The sequence below is a fragment of the Schistocerca cancellata genome, chromosome 2, assembly GCF_023864275.1.
Source record: "Schistocerca cancellata isolate TAMUIC-IGC-003103 chromosome 2, iqSchCanc2.1, whole genome shotgun sequence".
In the NCBI taxonomy this organism is placed as follows: Eukaryota; Metazoa; Arthropoda; class Insecta; order Orthoptera; family Acrididae; genus Schistocerca; species Schistocerca cancellata.
This window is the reverse complement of record NC_064627.1, coordinates 891,876,283-891,889,820: the sequence shown is the minus strand read 5'-3', so window position 1 is coordinate 891,889,820 and position 13,538 is coordinate 891,876,283. Positions and strand designations below refer to the sequence as shown.

At 50.4% G+C, this 13,538-nt stretch overlaps 1 protein-coding gene across 1 annotated transcript in view; it reads right to left on the bottom strand.

Moving 5' to 3' along the window:
• Positions 1-13,538, bottom strand: part of LOC126162835 (structural maintenance of chromosomes protein 4-like) — a 320,394-nt gene that overhangs the window by 225,491 nt on the left and 81,365 nt on the right. The gene's annotated exons all lie outside the window — the stretch shown is intronic.

The following is a 13,538-nucleotide window of genomic DNA, read 5'->3' as shown; positions in this document are numbered from 1 at the left end:
TATTCCATAATCTTGTAGAACAGACAATAACTTCCTCCTAGGAACCCGGTCATATGCCTTTTCTAGATCTATAAAGCATAGATACAATTCCCTGTTCCACTCATAACACTTCTCCATTATTTGCCGTAAGCTAAAGATCTGGTCCTGACAACCTCTAAGAGGCCTAAACCCACACTGATTTTCATCCAATTGGTCCTCAACTAATACTCGCACTTTCCTTTCAACAATACCTGAGAAGATTTTACCCACAACGCTGATTAAAGAGATACCTCTGTAGTTGTTACAATCTTTTCTGTTTCCATGTTTAAAGATTAGTGTGATTACTGCTTTTGTCCAGTCTGATGGAACCTGTCCCGACTCCCAGGCCATTTCAATTATCCTGTGTAGCCGTTTAAGATCCTATTTCCATCAACATTCCTATCCCATTCTACCTCGAAATCTGAAACATTACTGATCGCATTTTCACCTACAATGAGCAACTCTTCAAAATATTCCCTCCACCTGCCCAAGGCATCCACAGGATTCACCAGTAGTTTTCCTGACCTGTCCAAAATACTTGTCATTTCCTTCTTACCTCCCTTTCGAAGACTGCTAATTACACTCCAGAATGGTTTTCCAGCAGCTTGACCCATAGTCTCCAACCTGTTTCCAACGTCTTCCCACGATTTCTTCTTGGATGTTGCAATTATCTGTTTGGCTTTGTTTCTTTTTTCAACATAACTTTCTCTGTCTACCTGGGTTCTGGTATGTAGCCAATTTTGATACGCCTTCTTTTTCCTTTTACAGGCTGCCTTGACTGTATCATTCCACCAAGCTGTTTGCTTCATCCTACTTTTACACACTACTGTTCCAAGACATTCTTTAGCCACTTCTAGTACTGTGTCCCTGTACCTTGTCCATTCCTTTTCCAATGACTGTAATTGACTACATTCAACTAATTGGTACCTTTCTGAGGCCACTGTTATATACTTGTGCCTGATTTCCTTATCCTTAAGTTTCTCCACTCTTATCCTCCTACATATGGACCTGACCTCCTGCACTTTCGGCCTCACAATCCCAATTTCACTGCAGATTAAATAATGATCAGTGTCATCAAAGAATCCCCTGAATACACGTGTGTCCCTCACAGCCTTCCTGAATTCCTCATCTGTTATTATATAGTCAATGACAGATCTGGTTCCCCTGCCTTCCCAAGTATATCGGTGAATGTTCTTATGTTTAAAAATGGAGTTTGTGATTACTAAGCCCATACTGGCACAGAAATCCAAGAGTTGTTTCCCGTTCCTGTTGGCCTCCATATCCTCTCCAAATTTACCCATAACCTTTTCATACCCTTCTGTTCGATTTCCAATCCTGGCGTTAAAATCAACCATGAGCAGAACACTGTCTTTGTCCTTTACTCTAACAACTACATCACTGAGTGCCTCATAAAAACTATCCATCTTATCTTGATCTGTCCCTTCACAATGCAAATATACTGACACAATCCTAATTTTCTTGCTAGACACTGTCAAATCTATCCACATCAGTCGTTCGTTTACATACCTTATTGCAACTACGCTGGGTTCCATTTCTTTCCTGATGTAAAGCCCTACACCCCATTGTGCTATTCCTGCTTTGACTCCTGACAGGTAGACCTTGTATTCTCCCACTTCCTCTTCTTTCTCACCCCTTACCCGAATGTCACTAACAGCTAAAACGTCCAGCCCCATCTTACTTGCAGCCTCTGCCAGCTCTACCTTCTTCCCTGAGTAGCCCCCATTGATATTAATAGCTCCCCATCTCATTACCATTTGTTTGCCAAGTCGTATCTTAGGAGTCCCTGGTTTGTCAGTTAGAGGTGGGACTCCGTCACCTCCAAAGGTCCGAGGCATTTTGCTCTGATTGTTGCCAGCATCATATTTAAAGTACCAGGGAAGCAGGTTGCTAGCCTTACTTGCCCCGAGTCCCATTGGGTTTTACCCCTAACGGCTGAGGGACTAACTGGTGGATTTGGTAGTCTTTGCCGTATGAGCACAAAGGTGACCACGACTCAGAATATGTCCGAGATGCCCAGCCTTATTCCAAAGTAACTGGTATCCCGACTGTCGGGACCACTTACTTGGCCACTCATACGTTGCCCGTGGTTCATGAACTAGGACATGACTACAGGAACCCACACCCTGAACCACAAGTAGTAGTGAGACTAAATACCACAACATCCAAACCCATCACAAATAAACGCAAAGTACATCTACCTAAACAAATAAATAAATATATATGTAGATGCAATTCGCTTGATACCTTTCTAAGACACAGTGTCCACTACTACTGATCTGACTGGTTTCTTTGGTTTTTTGGTTTTAGGGCGCAAAACTGCTATGGTCATTAGCGCCCGGTCCGTGACTTAGGAAACAGTAAAAACCGAAAATGGAAACCAGCAGCAATGGGAACGAAAACTCAAAAAATTGGAGAAACTAAAAGCAAGGCTTAAAAGTCCACTACAGAGAGGGGTTGGTTGTCCCCAGAAAAAGTTTCGAATGACTGACGTCATTTCAGTGGCACTAATAAACTCGAGAATGCGATCAGCTGAGCGGATGTCATCTGCTAAAATTGACGATATATCAGGCGACAGCTGTAGACGGGCGTGTAACGGAGTAAAATAGGGGCACTCAATTAAAAAGTGTCTTACCGTCCACAGCTGAGAGCAGTGGGGACGGAGTGGGGGAGGATCGCCGCTTAAAAGATCTCGATGGCTAAAAAGACAGTGCCCTATCCGGAGTCTAGTTAAAATCACCTCCTCCAGACGACGCGTTCGGGAGGAAGAGCTCCAAGCACAAGGAAGAGCTATCACGTCCCGCAATTTATTATGGGGCAGTGTCGACCAATATGCATGCCAAAAAAAAAAAACACGACGACATAAAACACTCCGTAGATCGGCGAAGGGAATCGATTGAATAGCTGGCCGAAGAAGAGAGACTGCAGCCTTGGCCGCAATATCGGCCACCTTATTTCCACAGATACCAACGTGTCCCGGGAGCCAGAGGAACGCCACCGAGACGCCCCCCAGGTGGAGCAAGCGCAGACAGTCCTGAATCCGGTGGACCAGAGGGTGGACAGGGTAAAGAGCTTGGAGACTTAGGAGAGAGCTGAGAGAATGTGAACAGATAACATACTGTATCCGCTGATGGTGGCGGATGTAGTGGACAGCCTGGAGAACAGCGTAAAGCTCCGCAGTATAAACCGAACACTGGTCGGGAAGCCGAAATTGATTTGGGGTGTCGCCAACAATATAGGCACTCCCTACACCTAACGATGTTTTCGAGCCATCAGTGTAAATAAATGTGGCTTCCTTCATTTGTGCACACAGAGCAGCAAATGCCCGATGATAAACAAGTGAAGGGGTTCCATCCTTGGGAAATTGACAAAGGTCACGGAGCAGGCAGATCTGGGGACGGAGCCAAGGCGGTGCTGTACCCCAAGTTGTCAAGAAGGTTTTCGGAAAGCGGCAGGAAAGAGAATCGAGCAGTTGACGGAAGCGGACTCCCGGTGGTAGTAGGGAGGAGGGGCAGCCTGCATACCCTACATCATCAAAGGAGGCGTCGAAAAAATGTCATGGGTTGGATTAGCAGGCATGGAAGACAGATGGCTAGCATAATGACTGAGGAGGACTGCTCGCCGATTCGACAGCGGAGGTTCAGCAGTCTCAGCATAAAGGCTTTCCACAGGGCTGGTGTAAAAGGCTCCAGACACTAAACGTAATCCACGGTGGTGGATAGAGTTGAGACGATGAAGAATAGACGGCCGAGCAGAGGAGTAAACTATGCTTCCATAGTCCAATTTCGAGCGCACTAAGGCGCGATAGAGGCGGAGAAGGACCACTCGGTCCGCTCCCCAGGAGGTACCGTTCAGGACACGGAGGGTGTTGAGCGATCGCACACAGTGAGCCGAAAGATAGGAAACGTGGGAGGACCAGCACAGTTTTCTGTCAAACATAAGACCCAAGAATTTAGCGACGTCCGAAAACGGAAGGTTCACAGGTCCTAGATGTAAGGAGGGTGGAAGAAACTCGTTACATCGCCAAAAATGAACACAAACGGTCCTACTGGGAGAAAAACGGAAGCTGGTTTCGGTGCTCCAAGAGCAGAGGTGATCGAGACATCCTTGAAGACGTCGTTCAAGAAGGCTGGTCCATTGAGATCTGTAGTAGATCGCAAAATCGTCCACAAAGAGGGAGCCCGAGACATCAGGAAGGAGACAATCCATAATTGGATTTATGGCAATAGCAAACAGTACAACACTTAGCACAGAGCGCTGGGGTACCCCGTTTTCTTGGGAGAAAGTACGGGAGAGAGTAGTGTTCACCCGCACTCTAAATGTGAGCTCTGCCATAAATTCACGAAGAAAAAGGGGCAGCCGACCTCGAAAGCCCCAAGAGAACAGTGTGCGGAGGATGTCTGTCCTCCAGCAGGTATCGTATGCTCTCTCCAGATCAAAAAATATTGCTACTGTCTGGCGTTTCCGGAGAAAATTGTTCATGATATAAGTGGAGAGAGCAACAAGATGGTCAACTGCAGAACAATGCTTTCGGAAACTGCATTGGGCAGGTGTTAAAAGACTGCGGGACTCCAGCCACCAAGCTAAACGGGAATTCACCATACGCTCCAAAACCTTACAGACACTACTCGTGAGAGAAATGGGGCGATAGCTAGAGGGGAGATGTTTGTCCTTTCCAGGTTTCGGAACAGGAACGACGATAGCTTCCTGCCATCGTCTGGGAAAAGTACTGTCGGTCCAAATTCGATTATAAAGGCGAAGGAGGTAACGCAGGCTATGGGTTGACAACTGCAGCAACATTTGGATGTGGATACCATCTGGTCCTGGGGCGGAGGAGCGAGAAGAAGAGAGTGCATGTTGGAGTTCCCGCATGGAGAAAACAGTATTATAGCTTTCGCGATTTTGAGAGAAGAAAGCAAGAGGCTGCACTTCCGCTGCACGTTTCTTCGGGAGAAACGCTGGCGGGTAATTTGAAGAGCTCTAAATCTCAGCAAAGTGTTTACCCAAGGAGTTAGAAATTGCGACGGGGTCCACTAACGTTTCACGCGCGACAGTGAGCCCAGAGACCGGAGAGAAACTAGGCGCGCCTGATAACCGTCGAAGCCAACTCCAAACTTCCGAGGAGGGAGTGAAGGTGTTAAATGAGCTAATAAAGAATTTCCAGCTTGCCTTCTTGCTATCGCGGATGACGCGACGGCATTGCGCACGGAACTGCTTATAGCGGATACAGTTGGCCAAAGTAGGATGGTGGCGGAAAACGCGAAGAGCACGTCGCCGCTCACGTGTTGCGTCACGCCGTGCCTCGTTCCACCAAGGAACTGGGGGGCGCCGGGGCAATTCGTAGGTGTGTGGTATTGAACGTTCCGCAGCTGTAAGAATAACGTCGGTAATATGTGTGACCACATCGTTGACGCTAGGAAAGTGATGGTCATCGGATGTTGCTGGAGACGAAAAAAGTGTCCAATCGGCTTGGGCAAACTTCCAGCGTCGCGGGCGCATATAGGGCAGTTGAGGCTGCAGTCTAAGGACACATGGAAAGTGGTCACTCGAGTGTGTATCATCAAGGGCGAACCATTCGAAGCACCGAGCTAGCGGAACAGTACCGACCGAAAGGTCCAAATGAGAAAAATTTGCCGTGGAGTTTTTTTTTTTTTTTTTTTTTTTTTTTTTTTTGTGTGGTTTTAGGGCGCACAACTTCAATGGTCATTAGCGCCCTGACGACGTTAAGAATGCACCGCGAGGCACAAGTTTAAAACAACAACTAAAAGGGAAAACACGATAAAAGACAGATTGACAGGCATAGGATTAAAAACAGCATCATCAAATGTCCTTAGTGAGGTTTGTCAAATTGATAAAACGAATAACACGAACAGCTGCTCGTGGGTCATCCGCTAAAACGGCATCTAAAGTACATGGCAGGTTAAGATCGAGACGCAGTGCGTTAAAATCCGGACACGACATTAAAATGTGGCGGACCGTCAGCAATTGCCCACATGGGCAGAACGGCGCCGGCGCAGCAGTCAGTAGAAGGCGATGGCTGAACCGGCAGTGTCCAATTCTTAACCAGGCCAAAACTACCTCCTCCCGCCGAGAAGGGCGTGAGGAGGACGTCCAAGCCACGGGAAGAGGTTTTAAGGCCCGAAGCTTGTTGGCTGTAAGGGTAGCCCAATCGGCATGCCACAGCGATAAAATGCGCCGACAAATAACCCTGCTAAAATCTGACGAAGGGACACAACAAGAAGCTGTCCGAGGCTGGAGGACCGCAGCCTTGGCCGCGGCATCTGCAGCTTCGTTCCCAGGGATACCGACATGGCCAGGGACCCACATAAAGCTAACCGGAGAACCGACGTCCACCAGCTGCCGAAGAGAGCGTTGGATACGGTGCACGAAAGGGTGAACCGGATACGGATCACTGAGGCTCTGGATGGCGCTCAGGGAGTCGGAGCAGATGACATAAGCAGAATGTCGGTGGCGGCAGATGTAAAGAACAGCCTGGTAGAGGGCAAAGAGCTCAGCTGTGAAGACCGAACAATGGCCATGGAGCCGGTATTTGAAACTTTGTGCCCCGACAATAAAGGAACACCCGACCCCGTCATTGGTCTTAGAGCCATCTGTATAAATGAAAGTCATGTTGATGAACTTCGAACGAAGTTCCAAAAAACGGGAGTGGTAGACCGAACCGGGGTAACCTCTTTTGGGAGCGAGCTGAGCTCAAGGTGCACGCGGACCTGAGCCTGGAGCCAAGGTGGCGTGTGGCTCTCGCCCACTCGAAAGGTTGGAGGGAGTGAACAATTAAGGTGTTGAAGGAGGCGACGAAAGCGAACTCCAGGGGGTAGCAGGGCAGAGACATACAACCCATATTGACGGTCGAGAGAGTCGTCAAAAAAGGAACGATAAGACGGATGGTCGGGCATTGACAGTAGCCGACAGGCATACCGACAAAGCAGTATATCGCGCCGGTAGGTGAGTGGCAATTCGCCAGCGTCAGCATGAAGACTCTCTACAGGACTAGTATAAAATGCTCCGATCGCAAGTCGTAAACCCCGATGTTGTATGGAGTTGAGGCGGCGTAAGATGGATGGCTGTGCAGAGGAGTATACGAAGCTCCCATAATCCAGCTTGGAGCGGACGATCGACCGATATAGACGAAGTAGGACGGTTCGATCCGCTCCCCACGACATACCACTGGGAACACGGAGGACATTTAAAGGACGGGTACAACGGGCGGCCAAATATGACACATGTGGAGACCAGCTAAGTTTCCTGTCAAATGTAAGGCCTAAAAATTTGGTTGTCTCCACGATTGGGAGAGCAACGGGACCGAGTCGTAAGGACGGTGGGAGAAACTCTTTGTAGCACCAGAAGTTAATACAGACCGTCTTCTCGGCAGAAAAACGGAAGCCATTGGCGACACTCCAGGAGTAAAGACGGTCAAGAGAACGCTGAAGACAGCGCTCCAGGACACGTGTACACTGCGCGCTGCAATAGATGGTAAAATCGTCCACGAAAAGGGAGCCTGATACATCAGCTGGCAGGCAATCCATTATTGGATTGATCGCGATGGCGAAGAGAGCGACGCTCAAAACTGAGCCCTGTGGCACCCCATTCTCCTGGCAAAAGGTGTCGGACAGGACAGAACCCACACGTACCCTGAACTGTCGATCCATTAAAAAGGAACGAATAAAAAGAGGGAGGCGACCGCGAAGGCCCCATGTATGCATGGTGTGGAGAATGCCCGCCCTCCAACAGGTGTCGTAAGCCTTCTCCAAATCAAAGAACACAGCCGCGGTCGGGCGCTTCTGCAAGAAGTTATTCATAATGAAGGTCGACAAGGTAACCAGATGGTCAACAGCAGAGCGGCGCCTACGAAATCCACATTGTACATTGGTAAGTAGGCGTCGAGACTCGAGCAGCCAAACCAATCGAGAGTTAACCATTCGCTCCATCACTTTACAGACACAGCTGGTAAGCGAGATAGGTCGATAACTGGAAGGCAAGTGCTTGTCCTTCCCCGGCTTAGGAATCGGGACAACAATAGACTCGCGCCAGCATGCGGGAACATGTCCCTCAATCCAGAAGCGATTGTATGTACGAAGAAGAAAACCTTTACCCGCAGGAGAAAGGTTCTTCAGCATCTGAATATGAATAGAATCAGGCCCTGGAGCGGAGGACCGTGATCGGCCAAGTGCGTTTTCGAGTTCCCGCATGGTGAATGGGGCATTATAACTTTCACAATTCGAGGAGCGGAAGTTAGGTGGCCTAGCCTCCTCTGCCTGTTTGCGAGGGGAGGAAGGCAGGGTGGTAATGAGCGGAGCTCGAAACCTCTGCGAAAAAGCGGCCGAAGGCATTGGAGACAGCCTCAGGGGCCACATGGACGTCATTCGCGACCTTCAAGCCAGAAACTGGTGAGTGGACCTTAGTGCCAGATAGCCGGCGCAGGCTACCCCAGACAACAGAAGAAGGAGTAAAACTGTTGAAGGTGCTTGTGAAAGCAGCCCAGCTGGCTTTCTTGCTTTCTTTAATAATACGACGGCACTGAGCACGTAATCGTTTATAATTGATACAATTCGCCACTGTAGGGTGGCGTTTAAAGGTGCGTAAAGCACGTCGACGAGCACGTAATGCGTCTCTACATGCTGCGGACCACCAAGGGACCGGTACGCGACGTGGAGAAGAAGTAGGGTGAGGGATGGAATATTCAGCAGCAGCGAGAATGACTTCCGTGAGGTGTGCGACCTGACGATCGCAGCTTGGGAAGGTTTGATCCTGAAAGGTCGCCCTGGAAGAGAAGAGCCCCCAGTCTGCCTTGGAGATGGTCCAACTAGAGGAGCACGGAGAGGGGGTATGCTGCAGGAGATGGATAACACACGGGAAGTGGTCGCTCGAATATGTATCAGAAAGTGCATACCACTCAAACCGGCGTGCAAGTTGGGGAGTACATATAGAGAGGTCTAAATGGGAATAGGTGTGAGATGTGTCCGAAAGAAAAGTAGGGGCGCCAGTATTGAGGCAGACAAGATTGAGCTGGTTGAAAAGGTCTGCTAACAAGGAGCCCCTCGGGCAGGATGCTGGAGAGCCCCAAAGGGGATGGTGGGCATTGAAGTCTCCAGTTAACAAAAATGGTGCAGGTAGCTGAGCAATAAGTTGCATCATGTCTGCCCTGGTAACGGCAGATGACGATGGAGTGTAAACGGTACAAATGGAAAACGTAAAAGTGGGGAGAGTAATGCGGATGGCAACTGCCTGCAGGCCGGTGTGCAACGTGATGGAATCGTAGTAAATATCATCCCGGACCAGCAACATAACCCCTCCATGAGCTGGGATACCTACCACAGGGGGTAGGTCAAAACGCACAGAGGTGTAGTGTGCCAAGGCAATTTGATCGCATGGGCGTAGCTTCGTTTCCTGGAGGGCTACGACGAGCGGACGGTGCAAGCGGAGCAGCAACTTCAAGTCCTCTCGGTTGGAGTGAATGCTGCGAATATTCCAGTGAATAAGTGCCATCGTAAGAAAAGGAAGATGAAAGAAGGGGTCACCTCGAAGGCCGCTGAGGGCCTGGCTTCGAGCGAGCACTGCCGCCGCTATCAGTAGGCGGACAGTCATCGTCCATTGGGTCTATAGGTTCATCGGCCATCTTGGGAGGATGGCCGGGAGGGGGAGCTTCCTCCGCCGGTGAACGGCCAGATGTTCGGCTACCAGCGGTGCGGCCAGGCGAAACGGATGACGGCCTGGGGCGGCAACCGCTGGGTGGCGCAGGAGAAGAAATGCGCCGTGGCGGAGAAGGAGAACTGTGCTTCCTATGAGCCTTTTTGGAAGGACGTTTGGTGGAAGTACCGGTCGAAGGCTGGGAGGTCGAGGTACGTAGGAAGTCTGCACGGGATGGTTCCTTCTTGAAGGCCCGTGCATCTGACTTCGGGGTCTTCGTCTTAGCAGAAGCTGATGAAGGGGCTGGTGTCTGTGGGGTGATGGGAGGAAGAGGAGACGTCGACCGCGCGATCTTAGCACTGGCCGAACGGACAACCGTGGTGCTGAAGGTCAGATCGCATGTCTGGGTTGCTACCTCCCTGGTAGTCCGAGGAGAGGCGAGGACAGTACTGTATTTCCCCGCTGGGAGCAGCGCGGTCTTCCTACTAGCCAATAGCTTGCGAGCAGCCGAGGTGGACATTTGCTCTTTGACCCGAATTTCTTGGATACAGCGTTCTTCCTTATAGACAGGACAGTCGCGGGAGGATGCGGCATGGTCACCCTGACAGTTCACACAACGAGGAGACGGAGGTGGACAGTCACCCTCATGGGCATCCCTGCCACAAGTGACACATTTAGCCGCATTGGAACAAGACTGTCGAGTGTGATTGAAACGCTGACACTGGTAGCAGCGCGTAGGTGTCGGGACATAGGGGCGAACAGAAATAACCTCGTAGCCCGCCTTGATGCGCGATGGCAGCTTAACACTATCGAAGGTCAAGAAAAGTGTCCGGGTCGGTACAAGGTCATTGTTGACCTTTTTCATGACCCTATGGACAGCCGTCACGCCCTGCTCAGCGAGGAAAGATTGAATCTCCTCGTCAGTCAATCCGTCGAGGGAGCTAGTATAGACTACACCACGAGACGAATTCAAAGTTCGGTGGGCCTCCACCCGGACAGGGAACGTGTACAGGAGTGTGGCCCGAAGCAGTTTTTGTGCCTGAAAGGCACTCTCAGTTTCTAGTAATAAGGTACCGTTACGCAACCTGGTACAAGATTTGACAGATCCGGCTATGGCATCTACGCCCTTCTGGATAACGAAAGGGTTGACAGAGGAAAAATCCTTTCCGTCCTCAGATCGAGAAACGACGAGGAACTGTGGGGCAAGCGGTAGTACTTTTGTCACTGGTGGCTGGTCACGTTTCCGTTTTTGGGCAGAAGTCGAGAGAGATGGAGTGGAATCCATTGTGGAGGAATCCCCCATGATTGCCAGTGTCTCCGATGGCGCGCTCCTTCCTTGTGGGGACCCTCTCAGAGGGCACTCCCGCCTTAGGTGAATGTTTACACCTCAGGTCACACCTCCCGAGAAACAGACGGAGGGACCAATCGGCATGGTCAGAAGGTATCAGCTCAGGCAATCACCCCTCCCCGGGGCTGGCCTTTACCAGGGGGTACGCGCGTGCCTTACATGTCTACCCAGGGCGGGGAATTACGCGTTACCCCGTCACCGGCTATGCGTGCGAACGCGTGGGTCGGCCTTCAGGCACGCACAGGGAGGAAGGAAGAAGAGGAAAAAGAAGAGAGAGAGGGAGAAAGAGGACAGACTGTCTCAAACGCCGAGGCGGAGACCAGAGAAGGCAAGGAGAAGAAGGCAATGAGAAGGCAAGTAGAAGAAGGCAATGAGAAGGCAAGGAGAAGAAGGCAATGAGAAGGCAAGGAGAAGAAGGCACTGAGAAGGCAAGGAGAAGTCAAGGGAAAGAGTAAGGAAGACAGTGAGGTGGAGAAGAGCAAAGAAAGGAACCAACCAAAGGAAGGAAGAAACGAGAAGTGAAAAACCAAAAAGACCACAATTATAGGTCGTGGAACCGTCCGTCTCCGGACGCAGGCGCTAACTACCCCCGTGAGGGGGATGGACTTCTTTTAGTCACCTCTTACGACAGGCAGGAATACCTCGGGCCTATTCTAATCCCCGGACCCGCAGGGGGGTTGCCGTGGAGGCAGACAAAAATGTAGGGATCTCAGTGTTGAGGCAAACGAGATCCGCTTGGTGGAAGACGTCTAGCAATAGTGAGCCACTTGGACAAGGATGTGGAGATCCCCAAAGCGGGTGGTGGGCATTGAAGTCCCCAACCAGCAAATAGGGGGGTGGAAGCTGACCAAGAAGATGAAGGAGATCAGCTCGTGCCATTGGAGTGGACGATGGAATGTATACAGTACAAGAAGAAAAGGTATATCCAGAAAGGGAAAGACGGACAGCGACAGCTTGGAAGGAAGTGTTTAAGGGGATTGGGTGATAATGGAGAGTATCATGGAGAAGAATCATGAGTCCTCCATGGGCTGGAGTGCGAGAGGCGAGATCAAATCGGACGGACTGAAAATGGGGGAGAACAAAGCGGTCATGGGGACGCAGCTTTGTTTCCTGAAGACAGAAGATGACCGGCGAGTAGGATTGTAAGAGGATCGACAATTCATCCCGATTGGCTCGAATGCCGCGGATATTCCAGTGGATAATGGACATAGGGTGAACAGAAAATGGAGGAATGTGACCAAGGTTGCCGTCAACTCAACGCCTACTCAGAGCTTGCGACCGACAGCATGGAATGGCATTCAGCCGAAGGCAGAAGATCCTGATCCATAGGTTGTTCGGGAGCAGCTCCTGCCACCAGCGATCGGCCAGTTGATCGGCTGCCAGCAGTGTGCCTCGGCGACACAGAAGACGGCCGAGGGCGATTGCCGCCAGGTGGTGCTGTAGATGAGACAAGCCTTGGCGGAGAAGGAGATGAACTGGGTTTCTTATTAGCCTTCTTGGAAATATGATGTTTAGATGAAGGAGGAACCGATGGTTGTGAAGGTGGGGTACGTAAAAAATCGTCACGAGTATGCTCTTTTTTCGAAGTCTTGGTGTCTGACTTTTGGGCTCGAGATTTAGCAGAACCCGATGAAGGGTGAGCCGTAGAGTGGGCAGGCGAAAGTGGTGAGGTTGAACGGGTGATCTTTGCGCTGGCCGATCTGACAACCGTGGCACTAAAGGTGAGGTCGCAAGTCTGCGTGGCCGCCTCCTTTGTTGGCCAAGGAGAAGCAAGGACAGTGCTGCATTTTCCTGTCTGAGGCACGGTGGGCTGTCGACTGGCGAATAATTTTCGAGCAGCAAAGGTTGACACCTTTTCCTTCACTCTGATTCCCTGGATGAGCTTTTCGTCTTTAAAAATGGGGCAATCTCGAGAGGAAGCAGCGTGGTCACCCATACAGTTGATGCAGCGAGGGGATGGAGGTGGACAAGCACCCTCATGGGCATCCTTGCCACACGTAACACATTTGGCCGGATTGGAACAGGACTGGCTGGTGTGATTGAACCGCTGACACCGATAGCAACGCGTAGGGTTTGGGACATAAGGGCGAACGGAAATTATCTCATAGCCTGCTTTGATTTTGGAGGGAAGTTGAACTTTGTCAAATGTCAAGAAGACAGTGCGGGTTGGAATGATGTTCGTGTCAACCCTTTTCATAACTCTATGAACATCCGTTACGCCCTGGTCAGACAGGCAGTGCTGAATTTCGTCGTCAGACAATCCATCGAGGGAGCGTGTATAAACGACTCCACGCGAGGAATTTAAAGTACGGTGCGGTTCCACCCGGACAGGGAAGGTGTGGAGAAGTGAAGTACGCAGCAATTTTTGTGCCTGGAGAGCACTGACTGTTTCTAACAACAAGGTGCCATTCCATAATCTGGAACAAGACTTTACAGGACCTGCAATTGCACTGACACCTTTCTGAATAATGAAAGGGTTGACCGTGGAGAAGTCGTGACCTTCATCAGA